This window comes from Eptatretus burgeri, chromosome 10, assembly GCF_056783735.1.
Source record: "Eptatretus burgeri isolate ZD-2024b chromosome 10, Ebu_testis_v1, whole genome shotgun sequence".
In the NCBI taxonomy this organism is placed as follows: domain Eukaryota; kingdom Metazoa; phylum Chordata; class Myxini; order Myxiniformes; family Myxinidae; genus Eptatretus; species Eptatretus burgeri.
The window spans coordinates 21,830,378-21,843,626 of record NC_140970.1 but is presented as its reverse complement, the minus strand read 5'-3'; the positions used below and the strand labels follow the sequence as shown (position 1 = coordinate 21,843,626).

At 42.4% G+C, this 13,249-nt stretch overlaps 1 protein-coding gene across 5 annotated transcripts in view; it reads right to left on the bottom strand.

Moving 5' to 3' along the window:
* The window catches only part of LOC147018066 (calcium/calmodulin-dependent protein kinase type 1D-like), a 164,622-nt gene that overhangs the window by 129,416 nt on the left and 21,957 nt on the right, over positions 1 to 13,249 (bottom strand). The gene's annotated exons all lie outside the window — the stretch shown is intronic.

The following is a 13,249-nucleotide window of genomic DNA, read 5'->3' as shown; positions in this document are numbered from 1 at the left end:
AGAAAACATTATTTAATATTTTTCTTAAAACCAACATGGCTGCCAAACCCTGCGCCCGATCCCGTTGAAATTTCAAACCCTCATTCCGCATGACTGTTGCACCATAAAGGTGATGCTTCACATTTATTGATGCAGTAGTACCAGAGTAAACATTAATTAATATTTTTCCTTCAATCCAATATGGCTGCCAAACGTTGCGTCGTACCTCAAAAGGGGGTTGGAACTTTTTATTCGTCAAGGAGAGGCGGTCATAGTGGTCGAGTTTCGCCTGGATCTGTTCAGCCGTTTCAGAGAAAAAGACGTTTGAAGATATTGTTTTTCAATCCAAGATGGCTGACGAACCATGTGACCTATGACATCAGAAATTTATATTCTGCTTCCAACTGGGTATTGGAACACGGTTGTGAAGTTTCGTGTTAATCGGTTAAGGTGCGTTTTTCTATCCAAGATGGCCGCCAAACCATGTGACGTGTGACGTCATAATTTTTATCATGCGTGCATAATGCCCTCTCGATGATAATTACAAATTTTCGATTCGTTTGGTTAAGCGGTTCCAGAGAAAACATTATTTAATATTTTTCTTAAATCCAAGATGGCGGCCAAACCATGTGACTTATCAATTCGAAATTAACAAACTTATATCGCCTTACTCTCCCGAATATAGTTCTGAAATCTCCCCTTCAGTGGACCAGCGCTTCTGGAGAAGAAGATGTTTGAAGGTTTTAGGGTTTTTTCAAGATGGCCGCCAAACCATGTGACCGATCAAGAAGAAATTAACAAACTTGAGAAAGGATCTCATGGGGAATATATCTGTGAAGTTTCGTCTTAATCTGTCTTGCCCTTCTGGAGAAGAAGATTTTTAAAATTTATTCATTTTCAATCCAAGATGGCTGCCGAACCTTGTGACCTATGATATCATAAATTTAAATTCTGCTTTCCATCGTCGACCCGAACAAGTGTGTGAAGTTTCGTGAAAATCGGATAAGGTCTATTTTTCTATCCAAGATGGCCGCCAAACCATGTGACTTCTGAGGTAAAAAATTTTTACCATGTATGCAGACTTGAGGGAGGAAGGCAATTGCAAATTTTCGCTTCGATGGCTTATGAAATACCAGAGAAAACATTATTTAATATTTTTCTTAAATCCAACATGGCGGCCAAACCATGTGACCTATCACTTTGAAATTAACAAACTTGCATCGCATACATGTCCCGAATATAGTTGTGAAATCTCGCCTTCATGGGACCAGCGCTTCTGGAGAAGAAGATGTTTGAAGGTTTTAGGGTTTTTCAAGATGGCCGCCAAACCATGTGACGTATCAACAACAAATTAACAAACTTGAAAGAGGACATCAGGGGGAATGTACCTGTAAAGTTTCGCCTTAATCTGTGCAGCCCTTCTGTAGAAAAAGATTTTTTTTAAAAAACACTAAAAAACAAGATGGCGGCCGAATTACGTCATCGATGACGTCAAGAAAAACATTTTCCGCAGCAATTTTAGGCGTAGATGATGCTCAGAATTTTTCAGATTTTTCCTATATGGCGTTCTACTTGACGAATTTTCACTGGAATATCGCTTCACCTATGACGTCACGAAAAATCACACGTGTTCCCCATAGGGAGCTTAGTAAAATGTATCAAGCGAAAAAATTTTCCATTGCACGGTTTCCGAGATACAGATGTCCAAAGTTTATCGCTTTTTTCAAGATGGCGACCGTACCACGTGACCAATGACGTCATAATTATAACGTGATTGTGCTATCAAAAAAGATACATACTGTGGTGAAAATTTTGTGTCGATCGGACTTAGTATCCCAGAGAAAATGGTTTTTAAAGCGAAAAAGGGTGCAAAATGCCGGCGGAAAAAGAAAAATAATAATAATAACTAGAACTGCCACTTTATAACTGCTGGCAGTGATGACCGGGTACCCAGAAGTGCCTTTGACACAACTGATACAACATGAGACTTAAATCAGAGTCGCAAAGTTTTGCATTGACAGGATAAGCGGTGCCAGAGAAAACATTATTTAATGGTGATACAAACACAGGCCTGCTTCGAGAGGGCACGGAACAGACGAGTTACGAACCGGGCAGCACAAAGCATTCAATTTCGTTAGAACTGGCTTCCAGATTCAAATAATTAAATAATTCTGGCTCCCAAACCGCGTGACCGATCAGGTTGAAATTTTAAACTTTTGTTTCGCATGTCACCTCAATTATAAATCTGAAGTTTCTCATATATAGAGGCAGCGGTTCCAGAGTAAACATTAATTAATATTTATCTTTCAATCCAAGATGGCGGCCAAACCATGTGACTTGTGATGTCATAATTTTCAACACATGTGCAAACACGATGGGAGACGATAACTGCAAATTTTCGCTTTGCAAGGTTAACCAGTTCCAGAGAAAACATTATTTAATATTTTTCTTAAAACCAACATGGCTGCCAAACCCTGGGCCCGATCGCGTTGAAATTTCAAACCCTCATTCCGCATGAGTTTTCCACCATAAAGGTGATGTTTCACATTTATTGATGCAGTATTTCCAGAGTAAACATTAATTAATATTTTTCCTTCAATCCACTATGGCTGCCAAACGTTGCGTCGTACCTCAAAAGGGGATGAGAACTTTTTATTCGTCATGGAGAGGCGGTCATAGTGGTGGAGTTTCGCCTGGATCTGTTCAGTCCTTTCAGAGAAAAAGACGTTTAAAGATATTATTTTTTAATCCAAGATGGCTGACGAACCATGTGACCTATGACATCACAAATTTATATTCTGCTTCCAACTGGGTACTGGAACACGGTTGTGAAGTTTCGTGTTAATCGGTAAAGGTGCGTTTTTCTATCCAAGATGGCCGCCAAACCATGTAACGTGTGATGTCATAATTTTTACCATGCGTGCATACACGATGGTAGATGATAATTACAAATTTTCGATTCGTTTGGTTCAGTGGTTCCAGAGAAAACATTATTTAATATTTTTCTTAAATCCAAGATGGCGGCCAAACCATGTGACTTATCAATTCGAAATTAACAAACTTATATCGCCTTCCTGTCCCGAATATAGTTCTGAAATCTCCCCTTCATTGGACCAGTGCATCTGGAGAAGAAGATGTTTGAAGGTTTTAGGGTTTTTTCAAGATGGCCGCCAAACCATCTGAACGATCAAGAAGAAATTAACAAACTTGAGAAAGGACCTCATGCGGAATATATGTGTTAAGTTTCATCTTTATCTGTCTTGCCCTTCTGGAGAAGAAGATTTTTAAAATTTATTCATTTTCAATCCAAGATGGCTGCCGAACCTTGTGACCTATGATATCATAAATTTAAATTCTGCTTTCCATCGTCGACCCGAACAAGTATGTGAAGTTTCGTGTAAATCGGATAAAGTCTATTTTTCTATCCAAGATGGCCGCCAAACCATGTGACTTCTGAGGTAAAATTTTTTTACCATGTATGCAGAGTTGAGGGAGGAAGGCACTTGCAAATTTTCGCTTCGATGGCTTATGAAATACCAGAGAAAACATTATTTAATATTTTTCTTAAATCCAACATGGCGGCCAAACCATGTGACCTATCACTTCGAAATTAACAAACTTGCATCGCATACATGTCACGAATATAGTTCTGAAATCTCGCCTTCATTGGACCAGCGCTTCTGGAGAAGAAGATGTTTGAAGGTTTTAGGGTTTTTTCAAGATGGCCGCCAAACCATGTGACCGATCAACAACAAATTAACAAACTTGAAAGAGGGCCTCAGGGGGAATGTCCCTGTAAAGTTTCGCCTCAATCTGCACAGCCGTTCTGGAGAAGAAGATTTTTTTTTAAAAAACACTAAAAAACAAGATGGCGGCCGAAATACGTCATCGATGACGTCAAGAAAAACATTTTCGTCGGTGATTTTAGGCGTAGATGACGCTCAAAATTTTTCAGATTTTTCCTATACGGCGTTCTACTTGAATTTTCACCGGTATATCGCTTCACCTATGACGTCACGAAAAATCACACGTGTTCCCCATAGGGAGCTTAGTAAAACGTATCAAACGAAAAATTTTTCCATTGCACGGTTTCCGAGATACAGATGTCCAAAGTTTATCGCTTTTTTCAAGATGGCGACCGTACCACGTGACCAATGACGTCATAATTATAAGCTGATTGTGCTATCAAAAAAGATACATACTATGGTGAAAATTTCCTGTCGATCGGACTTCGTGTTCCAGAGAAAATGATTTTTAAAGCGAAAAAGGGTGCAAAATGCCGGCGGAAAAAGAAAAATAATAATAAACAGAAGAAAAACAATAGGGTACCCTGTACTCACAGGGTACCCTAATAATAATAAACAGAAGAAAAACAATAGGGTACCCTGTACTCACAGGGTACCCTAATAATAAACAGAAGAAAAACAATAGGTTATCCAGTCCATTTGACTGGATACCCTAATAATAATAATAAACAGAAGAAAAACAATAGGGTACCCTGTACTCACAGGGTACCCTAATAATAATAATAATAATAAACAGAAGAAAAACAATAGGTTATCCAGTCCATTTGACTGGATACCCTAATAATGCGTAATAATAAACAGAAGAAAAACAATAGGGTACCCTGTACTCACAGGGTACCCTAACTAGAACTGCCACTTTATAACTGCTGGCAGTGATGACCGGGTACCCAGTCCGTCCGCCTTTGATACAACATGGGACTTTCTGCAGATGACAGTCGCAAAGTTTGGCATTGAAAGGATAAGCGGTGCCAGAGAAAACATTATTTAATAGTGATACAAACACAGGCCTGCTTCGAGACGGCACGGAACAGATGAGTTACGAACCGGGCAGCACAAAGCATTCAATTTCGTTATTACTGGCTTCCAGATTCAAATAATGAAATAATTCTGGCTCCCAAACCGCGTGACCGATCAGGTTGAAATTTTAAACTTTTATTTCGCATGTCACCTGAATTATAAATCTGAAGTTTCGCATATATAGAGGCAGCGGTTCCAGAGTAAACATTAATTAATATTTATCCTTCAATCCAAGATGGCGGCCAAACCATGTGACTTGTGATGTCATAATTTGCACCACGTGTGCAAACACGATGGTGGATGATAACTGCAAATTTTCGCTTCTCCAGGTTAAGCAGTTCCAGAGAAAACATTATTTAATATTTTTCTTAAAACCAACATGGCTGCCAAACCCTGGGCCCGATCGCGTTGAAATTTCAAACCCTCATTCCGCATGAGCGTTCCACCATAAACTTGATGTTTCACATTTATTGATGCAGTAGTTCCAGAGTAAACATTAATTAATATTTTTCCTTCAATCCAATATGGCTGCCAAACGTTGCATCGTACCTCAAAGGGGGTGGGAACTTTTTATTCGTCATGGAGAGGCGGTCATAGTGGTGGAGTTTCGCCTGGATCTGTTCAGCCGTTTCAGAGAAAAAGACGTTTGAAGATATTGTTTTTCAATCCAAGATGGCTGACGAACCATGTGACCTATGACATCAGAAATGTAGATTCTGCTTCCAACTGGGTATTGGAACACGTACGTGAAGTTTCGTGTTAATCGGTAAAGGTGCGTTTTTCAATCCAAGATGGCCGCCAAACCATGTGACGTGTGACATCATAATTTTTACCAAGCGTGCATACTGCCTGCTAGATGATAATTACAAATTTTCGATTCGTTTGGTTAAGCGGTTCCAGAGAAAACATTATTTAATATTTTTCTGAAATCCAAGATGGCGGCCAAACCATGTGACTTATCAATTCGAAATTAACAAACTTATATCGCCTTCCTGTCCCGAATATAGTTCTGAAATCTCCCCTTCATTGGGCCAACGCTTCTGGAGAAGAAGATGTTTGAAGGTTTTCGGGTTTTTTCAAGATGGCCGCCAAACCATGTGACCGATCAAAAACAAATTAACAAACTTGAGAAAGGACCTCATGGGGAATATATCTGTGAAGTTTCGTCTTCATCTGTCTTGCCCTTCTGGAGAAGAAGATTTTTAAAATTTATTCATTTTCAATCCAAGATGGCTGCCGAACCTTGTGACCGAGGATATCATGAATTTAAATTCTGCTTTCCATCGTCGACCCGAACAAGTGTGTGAAGTTTTGTGTAAATCGGATAAAGTCTATTTTTCTATCCAAGATGGCCGCCAAACCATGTGACTTCTGAGGTAAAAATTTTTACCATGTATGCAGACTTGAGCGAGGAAGGCACTTGCAAATTTTCGCTTCGATGGCTTATGAAATACCAGAGAAAACTTTATTTAATATTTTTCTTAAATCCAACATGGCGGCCAAACCATGTGACCTATCACTTTGAAATTAACAAACTTGCATCGCATACATGTCACGAATATAGTTCTGAAATCTCGCCTTCATTGGACCAGCGCTTCTGGAGAAGAAGATGTTTGAAGGTTTTAGGGTTTTTTCAAGATGGCCGCCAAACCATGTGACGTATCAACAACAAATTAACAAACTTGAAAGAGGACCTCAGGGGGAATGTGCGTGTAAAGTTTCGCCTTAATCTGCATAGCCGTTCTGGAGAAGAAGATTAAAAAAAAACACTAAAAACAAGATGGCGGCCGAATTACGTCATCGATGACGTCAAAAAAACATTTTCGTCAGTGATTTTTGGCGTAGATGATGCTCAGAATTTTTCAGATTTTTCCCATATGGCGTTCTACTTGACGAATTTTCACCGGTATATCGCTTCACCTATGACGTCACGAAAAATCACACGTGTTCCCCATAGGGAGCTTAGTAAAATGTATCAAACGAAAATTTTTTCCATTGCACGGTTTCCGAGATACAGATGTCCAAAGTTTATCGCTTTTTTCAAGATGGCGACCGTACCACGTGACCAATGACGTCATAATTATAACGTGATTGTGCTATCAAAAAGATACATACTATGGTGAAAATTTCCTGTCGATCGGACTTAGTGTTCCAGAGAAAATGATTTTTAAAGCGAAAAAGGGTGCAAAATGCCGGCGGAAGAATAATAATAATAATGCGTAATAATAAACAGAAGAAAAACAATAGGGTACCCTGTACTCACAGGGTACCCTAACTAGAACTGCCACTTTATAACTGCTGGCAGTGATGACCGGGTACCCAGACGTGTCGGCCTTTGATACAACATGGGACTTTCTGCAGATGACAGTCGCAAAGTTTTGCATTGAAAGGATAAGCGGTGCCAGAGAAAACATTATTTAATAGTGATACAAACACAGGCCTGCTTCGAGACGGCACGGAACAGATGAGTTACGAACCGGGCAGCACAAAGCATTCAATTTCGTTATTACTGGCTTCCAGATTCAAATAATGAAATAATTCTGGCTCCCAAACCGCGTGACCGATCAGGTTGAAATTTTAAACTTTTATTTCGCATGTCACCTGAATTATAAATCTGAAGTTTCGCATATATAGAGGCAGCGGTTCCAGAGTAAACATTAATTAATATTTATCCTTCAATCCAAGATGGCGGCCAAACCATGTGACTTGTGATGTCATAATTTGCACCACGTGTGCAAACACGATGGTGGATGATAACTGCAAATTTTCGCTTCTCCAGGTTAAGCAGTTCCAGAGAAAACATTATTTAATATTTTTCTTAAAACCAACATGGCTGCCAAACCCTGGGCCCGATCGCGTTGAAATTTCAAACCCTCATTCCGCATGAGCGTTCCACCATAAACTTGATGTTTCACATTTATTGATGCAGTAGTTCCAGAGTAAACATTAATTAATATTTTTCCTTCAATCCAATATGGCTGCCAAACGTTGCATCGTACCTCAAAAGGGGGTGGGAACTTTTATTCGTCATGGAGAGGCGGTCATAGTGGTGGAGTTTCGCCTGGATCTGTTCAGCCGTTTCAGAGAAAAAGACGTTTGAAGATATTGTTTTTCAATCCAAGATGGCTGACGAACCATGTGACCTATGACATCAGAAATGTATATTCTGCTTCCAACTGGGTATTGGAACACGTACGTGAAGTTTCGTGTTAATCGGTAAAGGTGCGTTTTTCAATCCAAGATGGCCGCCAAACCATGTGACGTGTGACATCATAATTTTTACCAAGCGTGCATACTGCCTGCTAGATGATAATTACAAATTTTCGATTCGTTTGGTTAAGCGGTTCCAGAGAAAACATTATTTAATATTTTTCTGAAATCCAAGATGGCGGCCAAACCATGTGACTTATCAATTCGAAATTAACAAACTTATATCGCCTTCCTGTCCCGAATATAGTTCTGAAATCTCCCCTTCATTGGGCCAACGCTTCTGGAGAAGAAGATGTTTGAAGGTTTTCGGGTTTTTTCAAGATGGCCGCCAAACCATGTGACCGATCAAAAACAAATTAACAAACTTGAGAAAGGACCTCATGGGGAATATATCTGTGAAGTTTCGTCTTCATCTGTCTTGCCCTTCTGGAGAAGAAGATTTTTAAAATTTATTCATTTTCAATCCAAGATGGCTGCCGAACCTTGTGACCGAGGATATCATGAATTTAAATTCTGCTTTCCATCGTCGACCCGAACAAGTGTGTGAAGTTTTGTGTAAATCGGATAAAGTCTATTTTTCTATCCAAGATGGCCGCCAAACCATGTGACTTCTGAGGTAAAATTTTTACCATGTATGCAGACTTGAGCGAGGAAGGCACTTGCAAATTTTCGCTTCGATGGCTTATGAAATACCAGAGAAAACATTATTTAATATTTTTCTTAAATCCAACATGGCGGCCAAACCATGTGACCTATCACTTTGCAATTAACAAACTTGCATCGCATACATATCCCGAATATAGTTGTGAAATCTCGCCTTCATGGGACCAGCGCTTCTGGAGAAGAAGATGTTTGAAGGTTTTAGGGTTTTTTCAAGATGGCCGCCAAACCATGTGACGTATCAACAACAAATTAACAAACTTGAAAGAGGACCTCAGGGGAATGTGCGTGTAAAGTTTCGCCTTAATCTGCATAGCCGTTCTGGAGAAGAAGATTTAAAAAAAACACTAAAAAACAAGATGGCGGCCGAATTACGTCATCGATGACGTCAAAAACATTTTCGTCAGTGATTTTTGGCGTAGATGATGCTCAGAATTTTTCAGATTTTTCCCATATGGCGTTCTACTTGACGAATTTTCACCGGTATATCGCTTCACCTATGACGTCACGAAAAATCACACGTGTTCCCCATAGGGAGCTTAGTAAAATGTATCAAACGAAAATTTTTTCCATTGCACGGTTTCCGAGATACAGATGTCCAAAGTTTATCGCTTTTTTCAAGATGGCGACCGTACCACGTGACCAATGACGTCATAATTATAACGTGATTGTGCTATCAAAAAAGATACATACTATGGTGAAAATTTCCTGTCGATCGGACTTAGTGTTCCAGAGAAAATGATTTTTAAAGCGAAAAAGGGTGCAAAATGCCGGCGGAAGAATAATAATAATAATGCGTAATAATAAACAGAAGAAAAACAATAGGGTACCCTGTACTCACAGGGTACCCTAATAAACAGAAGAAAAACAATAGGTTATCCAGTCCATTTGACTGGATACCCTAATAAACAGAAGAAAAACAATAGGTTATCCAGTCCATTTGACTGGATACCCTAATTATCCAAGCAAAGACCTTGCCCAGCACAGAGAGAAGCGTTGCCCCTCGGTAGTTGTTGCAGTCCTGGCGATCACCCTTCCCTTTCCAAAGAGAGACAGCAAGGTCCCTCTTCCAGTCATTTGGTATCATATGATGCCTGTGCTCTAAACAGATAACAAAACTGGAAGTGACAATGAGTACAGCATTTCCACCAGCCTTAAGAAGTTCAACAAGGATGCCACAGATACCAGGAGCTTGACCCCATTTCAACCGGTTCACCAGAGCCTGTGTTTCCACAATCAAAGGTGGTTCACAGTTGATTGGGATTGGAGGAACACAATCCACAAATTCCTCTCGAAGCAGCAGAATGATGATAATTACTTGACCACAGGTGATGCGCTACCCCTTTACAGATTCCTCACACATAGGCCTCCTTGTCCGCCTTCAGCAAATGTACAGTTTTACGCCTCAGCTCCCTGATTAGCTCAGCTCTGCCACAAAGCCTGGCCCTTTGACTCTGGTCAATGGTATCCAGTGTCCCTTGAGCGACAACGTTGTTGTTCGCATGATGGTGGGTTCCAAGACAACCACCGGCAACATGAAGGATGGTAGTCTTGAAGGCACTCCATGACTCTACAAGATCCCCCAAAACACCCAGATCCCCCAATTCCCAACTCATCCTGTTTGTAAATTCTTCAGCTGCCCTCTCATCCTTGAGCTTGCCAGCATTCAGCCTCGGCTGGGATGGTACCATTCTCCTGGATTTGAGCTGCAACTTCAGGGTTGCTACAACAAAACTGTGGTAGGTCTTGAGGAACTGAGTACTCCAGTTGACCCTGCAATTGTGGAGTATCCTCCAGCGACCATCAATGAGCACATGGCAGGTCTCCTTTGCCACCCCACCAGCGTTGGAATACCAAGTCTAGTGACGAGTCTGTGGGCAATGAAGTCATGAACCAGCCATCCTAAGTCCATGACTTCTTGCAAAGTCGAGGAACTTGGTGCTATTCTGGTTCACAGTTTCAGATCAATGGGGACCAACACATGTCTCATAACCATTCCCATCAGTGCCAGTCGATGCATTGAAATCCCCCAAGACAAGAAGAGTATCTCGCCTGTAACACTGATCAACCACAGACTCGAGCACGGCATAAAATGCTTTCTTCGCAGTGAGATCACTTGCTTCAGTCAGAATATACACAGAGAAAAGGGAAAAGACACCCAAAGAGTGACAAATCCTCAGTCTCATAATATTGTTGCGGTTTTGGAAATTCACAAAACACCATTCACGTTCCCCGAAGATCAGTTATTTCGATAAGTAAGTGTTTCAGGTGAGAATCCCCACTGATGTGTCAAGGGAATTTGTTCGTGTGCCAGGCTGCGAATCTTTGAGGTAGCCATTATTCTTTCTCTATCTTTCATTTTAACAAACATCGCAGCGCCATCATCTCCAACAAACCGCAATACCATCATCTCCTACAAACATCACAACACCATCATCTCCAACAAACATCACAACGCCATCATCTCCTACAAACATCGCAACGCCATCATCTCCTACAAACATCGCAATGCCATCATCTACAAAAACGCCATCATCTCCTACAGAAACGCCATCATCATCAACAAACAACGCTCCCTCTGCTCAAGCCGCCATTGTGCGCCACGGCGATTCGCCACGGCGCGAGCCGATTTGCATAATCGGATCAAAACGAGGGTTTCCCCGACACCAACCCGTGACGTTGAACATAGGGTTCCCAGCGAGGCTTACCAGGGGTGAGAGGTCGGAGGTGAAAAGTGGGCGGAGGCCAGACTCTGGTTGAGAGATCAAAGAGTGGCTTGCCCCGGGCCAATATAAGGGCAGGACTCGAACGAGTTCGACTTATTCAGCAGATTCATCGCTCTCTGGAGACGGGCAGTCGCGGGAGAGGAAGGCACACGGAGCACGCATTCGGGGGAAGAGGCAGGCGGTGGCGGCAGCGCGAAGAAGCGGGCACTCAGGATATTCGTCCCTCTCTGGAGTCGAGCAGCTGCGTCGTGGTCTGGGCGAATGGCCCTGAGACAGTCGAGCGACGCTGAGGTAGTGAACGGGACACGAAGAGCATCAACTCTAAAAGAGCAAAAGACCCATTCATTCCTCCGAGCAGGTCGCCGGCCAGGCCCGACTGACCAGGCCGCAGTGGAGGCCGGACGACCGAGGGGAACCGAGCAAGCTGCTCGGCAAGCTGCTCAAGCCACCCGGCCGCGAAGCGACTGGCGCGTAACGACCCAAGGGCCAAACAGGAACATCCGGGGTCACCGACCCGAAGACTTTCGAGCCGTCATAAGGGGCGGTCAGGTCAGGTAACCTACCTGGCCTCTTGTGAGCCTTCGGTCACCCAGGCTCCGAGTTGGAATAAAGGCTCACGAGCCTGTTTCTTTTCTGGAGTTTTGTATGAAAGTGTTCTGTGGCGCCTTGTCTTGAAAAGTAGAATTGTTGGTTAAGTGTGTGCCTGTACATAATAAATAGACATCGGCTGTAGGCTTTTCTTGTGTCATGTCCCCTTCACCCATTGATTGCTTGCCTGTATAAATAAATGCCCCCATTGTTTGAATGTCAATCTGCTCGTTGCGTCATTTCCTCCCATTGACTTCCACGGCGCGTTAGGGAAATTAGCCGGCTATTAAAGCCAATTAAAGTGGTCAATTGGTCCGACGGAATTTTGCGATTAAAACCGCTCGGCATCGCACACGGAACGAGCACGCTTAGTGGCTCGTTTCCGTACGAGTTCCGTCGAGGTATAAATTCTTGGTACTTCTGTCTGCGGAGATAATTAGGTATATCGAGATTCGGCGATTAACCCTGTACCGCATGGACAGAATATTGACAGTTAATGGTGCGTTAAGGCATCCGTAGCAGGTTTCCGGAGTTGTCCGGAAGCTACGACTGAATTCCGAGTTTCGGCGGACGCGCGACTGCGGTTGGGCCTTAAGCGGTCGTGCGTGGCTGTCCGAACCGGCTAATTCGTAACAATATGCTTGTTGACACGTGTAACTTCAATTATCATGGGAGTCAGATTGTTGGTCACAGCTACAGCAACTCCTTGTGCATGGTAACCATCAGAGTGACCAGACCAGGTAGTAGGTGTAACCACCCACCATGATCTCACCACTATCCCCTCTCCAAACCTCTGAGAGTGTTAAAATACTGACGTTCAACACTGGAGCTCAGATATTAGCAGAGACAGGTGATCGTCCTCTCTTGGAGTGAGGACATTAACCTGAGGAGACTGCCAGCTGGTGGATGACACTTCAACAACACCATGACGCACAACACCCCAACACAACCCAGGAAGGCTACCCATGCTTTTCCTCCTATCATCAATGAATGGGGGGGTCCTGAAGGCTTTGCCCAAATCCCGTCATCCGGTGAGCTGTCCGGTGAAAGGCAGCTGCACAGGAGGTACTCCCTAGAGTGGGTTTTTAGTTTTATTTGCGTTTTTTGTGTGTTTTGTGGGATATAGTGTTTTACAATGTCCTGAGTGCAAATCCTGCTAATAACCTCCTCAAAAGAGGTAACCCAACTGCAGGAGGATGTCTACAGACATAGTTGGCCACCAGATATACAGTGACCTCCATAAGTATTGGAACAGTGAAGTCA